The 11,569-nt window shown below is 36.6% G+C and overlaps 1 pseudogene; it reads left to right on the top strand.

Moving 5' to 3' along the window:
* Positions 1 to 1,695: 1,695 nt before the first annotated feature.
* Positions 1,696 to 2,141, top strand: LOC116905533 (annotated as a pseudogene).
* Positions 2,142 to 11,569: the final 9,428 nt, after the last annotated feature.

The following is an 11,569-nucleotide window of genomic DNA, read 5'->3' as shown; positions in this document are numbered from 1 at the left end:
AGGGAAACAGACATACATATGTATAAACACACACACACACACACACACACACAAACACACACACACACACATCACTGCCAACAATAAAAGTAACAACATAGCAGAAATTAATAGGCATTGCTATCTCTAAATATCAATTGTGTCAATTCTACAAGAAAAAGAGACACAGACTAACAGAATCCATGGGAAAACAGGATAAATTCTTTGGCTGCATACCAGAAATACACTTAAGCTTCAAAGATAAACATTACCTCATAGTATGTGGTTGAAGAATTTTTTAAGCAAATGGAGCTTAAATCCAATATAATTTTGTTGTAATATCCAACAAAATAGACTTCAAACCAAAATAAATCAAATGGCACAGAGAAGGAAGCTTTATACTCATCAAAGAAAAAATTCAACTGTGATGATTTGTTAGTTTTTAACATTTTTGCACAAATATCAATAGCATCCCCATTTGTACAATAAAATAATAAAATAATAAAATAAAATGGACCTAACAGATATCTATGTAATATTTTACCCAAATGCAAAAGAATAACCTTAATGTCAGGACCTCATTGAACTTCCTCAAAACTGACCACATACTTTGCAATAAAACCAAGTCTAAACAGAATAATAAAAAAAATCAAATAACTCCCTGTATCCTATCAGACCACAAATAAATAAAGCTGCATTTCAACAACAGAAACAACAAGGAACATATCCAAAACGTCTGCAAATACATGGAAGCTGATTAAATCGCTACTGAATGACTACTGAGTCAAGATAGAAATAAAGAAATTACAAACTTGCTAGAATTCAGTGAAAATGAATGCACAACATATCTGAATGTATGGGACACAATGAAAGCAGTGCTAAGAGGAATTTTCACAGCAATATGTGTCTCCATAGAAAAACTGGAAAGATTTCATACTAGCAAATCAACAACACACCTGAAAAGTATAGAACAAAAGAAGCAAGCACATTCAAGAGGAGTAGATAGCAGGAAATTATCAAACTGAGGTCTGAAATCAATAAGATAGAAACACAGGGAACAATACAAAGAATCAGAGAAACTAAGAATTCTTTCCTTGAAAGTCAACGAGATAGACCGACCTTTACCAAAACTAAATGACTGAGAGATAACATTCAATTCAAGAAATCAAATAATATGGAGATATAAAAATATACCACTAGGAAATTCAAAGAATTATTAGGTCATATTTTAAAACCTTTTATTCCACACAATTGGAAAATCCAAAAAAATTTCAGTTTTTCATTAAATAATACTTACCAATTGAATCAAGATCAGACAATTTAAATAAGTTTATACAAAATAAACCTAAGGAAATGGTAGCAGCCATTAAAAGTCAATTACAACAACAAAAGACTAGGGCCAGATATTTTTAGCACAGAACCAGACTTTCAAAGAGGATGTAAAGCCATTACTTCTCAAATTATTTCATAAAATAGAAACAGAGGGAACATAGCCAAATTTATTTTATGAGGCAATAGTCACCCTGATACCCAAACCACACAAAGATTCAGTACAGAAAATCCGATCCCTTGAACACTTAACCTAGCACACCCATCTGCTCACTCACCCTGGCACACGCTTGGCACATTCTTTCAGCCTCATCTTCTTTTGCCTCTTGCACGACCGAAGAGCCAGCCTTTCTTTCTTAGTGTCCCATTAGTCACCACAGAACTACCATGTCTCTAGGACCACTGAAATTCCAGGTAGTGGACAAGGAGAATGAAGAGGAGAACTTAGAGGCTCAGTGAGGGCCAAGCTTCATATCTGGCCCTCATATCTGGAGTGGACTGCCTGAGTCCAGAGCCGGGCGGGGTGCAGAGCCTAAATTAGATCTGAGCTTGTGGGACCTGGGGCTTTAACTCCATGAATTCTGCACTTGAGTGGCTCAGACAGGAGCTGCAGGAGATTCAGGCTCAGGACCAGCAGCTGGAAGGGCAACTGCTCAGGCTACTGGCCCAGCTGCATCGAATGAAAGTAGACCGAGTATGTCACCTGCACCAGGGCTTCTGGATGAGGCTGAGATGGAGTTGGAGTTTGGGATTAGCCTGATTCTGGCCCTACCACGGCAGCATCTGAGACTCATGTAATGAACATCAGTGACAGATGCTTCACCCTCTGCTGACAGCACTTGCATGTCTCTTGTAGTGTCTGGGGAGAAGGAAGGAAAGGACCCCAGAGGTTCTGCCACCTGCTGTGGAAGGTAGGCACATTTAGGTTTCTGAAATCTGGATCCAGAGAGCACAAAGCTCCAATAGGAGGAAGAGAGGAACTTGGACCCCAAATTTCTTAATAAAAAGCATTGAATCAAAACGGAAAAAAAGAAAGAATTATAGGTCAAAATTCCTAATGAACATCTGTCTTAGTTAAGGTTTCTATTCCTGCACAAAACATCATGACAAAGAAGCAAGTTGGGGAGGAAAGGGTTTACTTAGCTTACACTTCCACATGGCTGTTCATCACCAAAGGAAGTCAGGACTGGAACTCAAGCAGGTCAGGAGCTGAGCTGATACAATGGCCATGGAAGGATGTTACATACTGGCTTGCTTACTCTGACTTGTTCAGCTTGCTTTCTTATAGAACCCAAGACTACCAGTCCAGGGATGGCACCACACACAGTGATTCTTCCCATTCATGATCACTAATAGAAAAAATGCTCTACAGGTGAATATCATGGAGGCATTTCCTCAAGGGAGTCTGCTTTCTCTGTGATAAGTCCAGCCTGTGTCAAGTTGACACACAAAATCGCCTTTGCAAAAAAATACTAAAATACAGGCAAACTGATTACAAGAACATATCAGAAAGAACATCCACCAAGATCAGGTAGATATTATTCCAAAGATATAGACATGGTTCAACATATGAAAATATGTCAATTAATCCAAAATATAAACAAACTGCAAGAAAAAGACTGACATGTTTGTCTCATTAGATGCAGAAAAGACTTTGCCAAAATCCAACATTCCTTCTTGATAAATGTCTAGGAGAGATCGGACATACATGGTACATACCAAAACATAATAAAGACAATTTCCAGCAAACTTTCAGCCAACATAAAATTAAATGGAGAGAAACTCAAAGCAATTCCACTAAAATCCAGAAAAGTCTTACCCACTTTTTCCATGTACATTCACTACAGCATTTGAAATTCTAGCTAGAGCAATAAGAAAATTTAAGGTGTTCAAAGGGATTCAAATTGAAAATGAGGAAGTTAAGCTATTGTTACTTGTGAATGATATGATACTATACATAGCAACAGTCAAAATATTTTATCAGCACACTTCTATAGCTAATAAGCGAACAAACAAACACAACAACAACAACAACAACAACAACAACAACAACAACTACAAATGTTCTGAGAAAGAAACCAGGGAAAGAGCACCATTCACAGTAACCCTAACAATAAAACAATATAGTGAGTTAACTCTAAGCAAGTGAAAGTTTTATATGACAAAAACTTCAAGTCTTCAATGTAAAGAAAGAAAAAGATATCAGAAGGTGGAATGGACTCTGATGCTAATGGATTTGTAGGAGTAACATAATAAAAATAGCTATCCTAACAACAAAAGTAATCTGCTGTTGAGATATATATATATATATATATATATATATATATATATATAACTTTACTAGAAACCAAGCTTTTCAACAAACCAAACAATCCAATTAAAAAGTAGAGTACAGTCCTAAATAAAGTATTCTCGGTATATGAATTTCAACTGGCTTAGAAATCCTTAAAGAAATGTTACACAACTTTCGGTATTAGAAATGCAAATCAAAATTACTTTGAGACTTCATCTTACAACTGTCAAAATGACCAAGATCAATAACACAAGTGACAGGTTATGATGATGAGAATTTGTTACAAGGGGACACTCCTCCATTTCAGGTAGAAGAACAAATTTCTACTGTCATTATGAAAGTGAACATGGAAGTTCCCAAGAATATTAGAAATTAATTTAGTTCAATATTTGACTGCACTATTCTTTGGCATATACCCCAAAGATGCTCCATGTTACCACAAGGACATATGCTCAACTGTGTTCATAGTAGCTTAATTTATAATAGCCAGAAACTAGAAGCAATCTAAATGTCCCTGTTAAAATATGACATGAAATTTGCAGCCAAATCTATGGAACTAAAATAAATCATCTTAAGACAATTCAGACCAAGAAAAATAAACATTATATGTACTTCACTTGTAAATTGATATTAGCTGGACAGTAAAGGACAATCATACTCTAATCTATAGGTTAAATAAAGAGGAGAGGTCTTTGTGGATGCATGAATCTTCCTGGCGAGGGATAACTGATTTTGTGAGTAGAGTGTGGGCTGGTAGGGATGAGAGCTATGGAGGGAGAGAATACAAAGAAAGTGAACTAGAATTGGAAGCCATTTGGGAGGAGATGTGGTAACCTAGTGCGTACACCGGCATCTTTCTCAAACCTATAAGGATGAACCTAACAAGGACACTTGGTAATGGAGGATATGGAGCCTGAAGAGGACATCTTCTATAACCAGGCCATATTCCCAATATTTGGACTGGTATACCAACCTAATCATAAAACCTACAACCCACAACATATCCTGTCTGAAAGATGTGCTGTGGCAGTAGTAGACCATACATATCTTGTGGAACTAGCTAGCAAGTGTCTGGTATGACTTTAATACCATGCCACAATATGGAGTCTATGTCAGACACTGACTGGATCTCTAGGCTCTAGAAGTTGGATAACTAGAAGACCAGGATTTGAACTAAGCACAGTTGAGAAAAGGGTGGGGGTGAATAAACTTTTATATTTTGTAATGATATTCTGTCAAACATTGGAACCTAACAAAATTTTCATAATATAGCATTCCAAAGGCAGCTGATGGGAACAGATAAAAAATCCCACAGCTCAATATTAGGTGGAACTCAGAGAACACTGAGGAAAGAAGAGGAAAGATTGTAGGGAATAGAGAGCTAAAGGACTTCAGGAGAATAGGACCCACAGAATCAACTAAGCAGGGCTAATTAGGTGCCACAAAGCCTAAATTACAATGTATTTATTTGTGTGCACTAAACCCTCTGCATACATGCTTTGGTTATTTAACTTGGGATTTTTTTTTTAGGTTGACAATATTTTATTTTGAACTCCATATATAAAATTAATTGGGACTTACTTTAGAATATGTCTGTATTAAACAATAAAATCTCTAATTTTACAGGGTTAGTTGTTCTTAATGTTAATTAATATCTTACATTAAATTCTATGAATTAAATGATGTAACAAGTGTGAATTGGTTGAAATGTGCTTAACATCTAAATAAAGTAACATACAAAATATTATTTTAGTATCTTCAAACTAAAGGTTATTCTGGATTACACATTAAGTGAAACAGAAATTTCCATATAGCTCTATTTTACATGTATCATTCATTACCTCTCTCTTTTTTTTAATATCAAATTTGCAAGCAAGGCATGTGTGTCTGTTCTTGATATGTGTTTTACACATTATGACAATATCAGTAAAATGAGCCATTATACTGTTCATTATACTTCAAAGAAGGAAAGCCCAGCATTAGTGGTTTTCAAGAAGCACATGGAATTACAAGAATTAACTTGGGATTTTTATGTTGGATTCCTAACATTGAAACTGGGATTGTCTCCGTGGGCTTTTTTTTTTATTTTTGCCTACTCTTGAGACTCCATCCTACTCAATTGCCTTTTCTAGTCTTGGTATGAGGGGTTATACCTAGTCTTATTGCGTCTTATGAGCTGTGTTTTGTCTATATTACAGAGAGCTGGATCTTTTCTGAAGGGAAAGAGGAGCAGTGGATCTGAGAGAGAGGGAAGTTGATAGTGGGGTGCTCGGAGGAGGGTACGTAGGGAAAGTTGCAGTCAGCATTTATTGTATGAGAGAATAATATTTTTAAAAACATATTCATATTCATATTTATATTCATTTGTATTATAAAATTTATTTTAATAAAAATCATTTAAAGTATTTGAAACAGGAAAGCAAAGCAATGCAAAACATACCTGGCTCAGTATCTTTGCCTGTCCCAGCCCAACATGTGCATCAGGATGTAAGATCTCAGCTACTCCTCTAGTACCTTGCCTCTCTGCCCACTTGGCTATCCATCTACCACGTGGCTCCTCACCATGATGATCATGGACTAACATTCCGAAATTGTAAGCAATGACTTTGTTTATAATCTACCTTAGTTATGTTTGTTCTTATAAATCCACCTTTTATTACCTTCCTCTTAACCCCTTTTGAGAAGAAATTTCTCCCAAACTTAATAACTCCACCTTGGAAATAGGCTCACCCTTCAAATTCAGGAAGTAAAAAGAATTTACAAAGTTCAGGAAATAACTTACAGGATATAGGAAGTTCAAAGTGATGACCCTAACCAACAACCCTGACAGCCACTGATTTCCATTTATTCTCTTGGCCCTTTTTCCCAGGTAGACACCTGGAGGTGACTTTAACTGTCACTCCTAACAGTGGAGATATAGAACCTGGAGTGACCTGCTCCCATAGACAAGACAGACACACAGTGGAGGGCTAAGGATCCAACCCACGGACAAAACTTTGACTTCAAATTTGTCCTTTCCACAATAATTAGAGAGACAAAGATGGAGTAGAAATTAGGGGAATGGCCCACCAATAACTGGCCCAGCTTGAGACCCACCCCAAAGACAAGAAACAGTTTCTGGCACTATTCATTGTCTGGCATACTCTCTATGCTTACAGACAGGAGTCCAGTGAAACTGTCCTCTGAGATGCTCCACCCAGCAGCTGACTTAAGACAGAATCAGACACCCACAGCCAAACATTAGAGGGAGCCTGGGAACTTTTATTGGAAGAGTTGGGGGATGAGCTGTGGAAGTGATAGGAACTCCACAGAAAAGGAAAAATTGTTAACTGACCTGGACCCTTGGGAGCTCTCAGAAAGTGAACCAACAGCCAAAGAGTAAACATTGGCTGGACCTAGGCCCTACACATATGTACTAGAGGTGCAGCTCTGTTTTCAGGTGGGTTCCCCAACAACAAGAGCGGGAACTATTTTTAAAGCTGTAGCCTTTATGTGGATCTGGTACCTGTTAACTGGCCTTGTCTGACTTTAGTAGGAGAGAATAAAACTAGGTCTGCAGAGACTTGATATGCTAGGGTTAGGGGGATACCCCAAGAGGGAGGATCTCCACTCTCTCAGAGGAGAAGGGATGAGAAGCATGAGGAGATGGACTACGTGAAGCAGACACTAGAAGGAAGGGGAGTAGCGATCAGTGTTTAAAGTGAATAAAATAAATAAATAATAATAAACAAAAATAAATAAATGGAAAACAATAAAAGAAAGAAAAAGGAAGCTCTTGAAACTAACAATGCCCCTTCTATATTTTGTGTAAACAATAGCAATTCCTAGAAACAGATGTTTTGACTAGAATCTGCAGTCCCTTTAATGCCCTTCAGTGATGCAGTTTTCTTAGTTTGTAACTATGTTTGGTTGTTACACAGCAGCCTTTGAGTCACCTATGACCCTGAATGTGACACCAGTGAACTGAATACTTCACTAAACTGTATGTGAGTAGAACTGTCCTCTCATTTGTCATTTTTGTCCTATCTGAGGCATATAGATTATTATTGCAAGAAAGTCATGCGACACTGTCCTAATTCATTCTTAGGTCCACTACTTCAGTTGCTTTTTCACAACCATAAAATACCTTCTTGGTTCAGTGATATGTGTGGTATTATACCATTTTCAACTACTAACAGATTTTTGCCTCCTCAAATTTTAGAATAAGTGAAATTCATGTTTGTTTGCAGTGTGTCATAGAATTATTTTTTCATTTGTGTTCTTTTATTCTGTCCTCTCCTCTTTATATATTTCCATTCTAAAGTATCCCAAAGTCCTGGCTGAAAAACTTTAAAAGGACTACTGTTATAGATCATAACCATTTTCTCATATTCAACATTTTATTTAGCTTTCTTCACTAAGAAAAACTGTGAAGAAATGGATGTATATAGTTTATGCATGTATGTTAACTCCTGTTAAATATCACATCACCCAATGGAAGTTTGGCTTTCTTCTAGGTCTGTGTTTTTTCTGTTGACAAGGGTATTTAAGGGAAAATACTGACAACATGTTCCCCCAAATGATGCAGATTGTTTGTACAATTGGTGCTTAGTAAAGATAGTTCTTCTATCACTGTTTTATATTTTATGTTGAGTTCAGAATAACTAATAGTAAGACATTGCTCTCAGTTTGTAAGTCAATGAACCAAAGGAACACTAATGGTGGACATTCACCTGTTAGAATCAGGGATTTTAGTCCTCATTCTTTTTAGAAACAATCATTTCTATTTACTTTGAAACATGGAGGCTTTTTAATATCTTCATTTAGATGTTTTCACATGTACATGACTTAACTGCTCTTCTTGTTATAAATATCAGTTCTTTAATCATTGTGAAAAAATGTGTAGGCAAGGAAGATTTTCTATCCAATGTACAATTACACTGAATGTATATAAGATCATAATAAAAATATATCAAAGTAAAAGTATCAAAAACAAATGGTGCAGTTTTTACCATAATTTTGATATTTTTGCTCACATTTTATCAATTTATCATAGCAAATTTTGATTTTTTTTCCTGAAGTGTAAGAAGCTCTATATTTAAATTTTAATCTAACCTGACATTTCTAAGCACAAATGTTTTTAGGTGTTTATGGGATATGCTGATCTCATTATATCTGGGGCAGCTGCCACTGAGAAGCAACAATACTATACAGAGGCTTGAATGCTAAGCAGGGAACTCTGCCAGTCTAAATATACTATACCTGATGTCTATCAGCTACCTTCTGGGCGGCAAGGGCACATCTCCAGATTCCTGATACAGCAACCTCAACAGCCTTATGAACTATAAGTTGCCAAGGCAGCAGGAGAATTAGCCTCTGGGAATATGGGCAGGTGGCAACCATTTCCACCAAGCATGTTGATAGAATAAGTGCATACGTTCAGATAAGTTCTGAATGTGAGCCAAGAATATTCTCTTCTTGCCAACTAACCTCTTGCTATTCTGTCTCCTCACCTGCTTCCTCCCAAGGGAGCCATACAAGCGATCTTCACCAGCTGCCCTGTTGGATACAGCTCTGCTGTGACACTGAACAAATGATGCATGCGAAACTGTGTGGGCACAGTGAGTGCCTCGCTGTTCATTTGGATTCTAGATGCTTAGTGTCTCCTTTGACTTTTTACTCTTTTGAAACGTGATGTCACACAATGTGGCCAGAATGCACTTTAGAACTATTCTAATTTGACATAAACTTTCTGTCGTATTTTAAGAAGTGTAATAAAGAATAATTAGAATAATGCAATTACTGTCTGAATGGAACTGTAATAATTAAATAAAGTTTCTAGATACAGATTACCACTGATTGGACATCTGGCTTCTACTTTTTTTCTTCAGTTTTTAACTTGAAAAATTTTAAATTAATAAAGGCTAAGAGAAAGTCTCTGTTCCCAAAATTCACATATGTGATCTGCTTTTATTAATAACATATGGATAATACACCAGGAACAAAATCAACTGGGAACTGAGTAGTAAGAGCACATGCTAAGGCCAAGGCTTGGACCTACATTAAATAATAATCTTCATTTTGAATAGAATTACCATCACTATATCAATCAATATCATATACCCAAATCTACATCCAATCCAACTCCACATCCCTATCTATATCTATTGAATCTATATCATCTGCAAAATTTACCAAACGATATCTCTACCAACCCTAATCAAAATAACTATCCATGGTAAGCTGTTCTTACCATGGTTTGGTGTTAGCGTTTTTCTAGAACAGATTGACACTGGAATCAGTGGACAAAGACAAAAAAGACCCATGCCTGGACTCCTTACCAGGTCCTGTTTGAACTGCTTTGTAGCCCTTCGATTTGTTCTTGCTAATATTTGAAAAATCTTTTTCAAACAGCCAAAATTTAAGCACACATGGTCGAATTGAATTCATACCCAATCACAATGATGATGCATAAATCTAGATTGAAGATATAAGGCAGCTATTTTAGTGGAAGAAAAACTCTATTACAGATTGTAGAAGGATTTTCTCAATAGCAACTTTTGTTGCTTTTTGTTAAAGATAAAACATGCTGTAACAATTAGATTTCGAGACAAGATATTGATGTATTGATATAATAATAGCTTATTAATGGCTATAAAATTATTTGTTTCTTGTACAGTTTTATAGAAATGAGGCTTTTTCTATGTAATCTTAAGTAAGCTATTGAAAGTTAAGAAATATAGCTGCCTCCTGAGAAGCTCTGCCAGAGCATGACAAATACAGAGACAAATGCTCAGAGCCAACCACTGAACTGAGAGTAGGGTCCCCATTGGAGGAGTTAGAGAAAGGATTGAGAAGCTGAAGGTGCTTGCTACCCCATAAGAACAACAATACCAACCAACCAGAGTTCCTAGGGACTAAACTACCACTCAAAGTGTACTCATGGACAGACCCATGGCTCTAGCTGCATATATAGCAGAGAATGGCCTTGTCAGGCACCAATGGGAGGAGAAGCCCTTGGTCCTGTCAAGGCTGGACTACCCCCAGTGTAGGGGAATGTCAGGGTGAGGAGGCAGGAATGGGTGGGTGGTTGAGTGGGAGAACACCGTCATAGAAGAAGGGGGAGGAGTGATGGGATAGGGGGTTTCTGGATGAGGAACACGGAAAAGGGATAACAATTGAAATGTAAATAGAAAAATTCAATAAAAATATAGTTAAAACCAGGAATAGAGTCTTTTGTTTTCTCATCATTATGATTAAGGATGGAAATTATATTTAGAAAATGAAATCATGACACACCCCTCAAACCCACCCATATGCACTTAGTAATAGAAATAAGAATGACATAAAACCAATACCACATCTAAGTTATTTAAAAAGTTATATTACAATTGTATAAACAGACAAGATTCTAATGGCTGCAAGAGGCCGGAGAAGGTATGGAATTGATAAAGAGCTAAATATGTCAAGTTTATAAGATGATTGAGTTCTGACCACCTGACTTTCACAGTGTAGGGCTGCTGATCATTGCTACTAAGTAGCTTCATTACTCCTTAACTTCAAACAAACAAACAAAAATAGAAAGGAAGTAAAAAGAGAGAGGGGGGAGGGAAAGGGCAAACCAGAGGAAGAAAAAAAAAGGGAATGGGGCAGAAAGAGAAAGAAAATGGTAAGTATCCAAGGTGGCTGTTAATATGTTAATTAGCCTGATCATGGTGATAGTTTTTACTATATAAACAAATTAAGTTTGAGCCTGAGACATATGCAATTACTTGCTAGTCACACATTCACAGGAAAATAATATTAACAATTTTCAGAATGCTATGTAGCTGAAGTGGGGCACACTTACCTAAAACTGCTGTAAATATGGCTACAGATGCTATGATTTCTATATAAAAGACACAAAAAGAGAAAAGTCTTCATATATAACCATATGCCAGTTTTTACTGTATAATTTTCTCTATTATATCTTCTTCGTTACATTGTCAG

Source organism: Rattus rattus, chromosome 7 (genome assembly GCF_011064425.1).
Source record: "Rattus rattus isolate New Zealand chromosome 7, Rrattus_CSIRO_v1, whole genome shotgun sequence".
In the NCBI taxonomy this organism is placed as follows: domain Eukaryota; kingdom Metazoa; phylum Chordata; class Mammalia; order Rodentia; family Muridae; genus Rattus; species Rattus rattus.
This window is presented reverse-complemented; position numbering and strand designations above follow the sequence as displayed.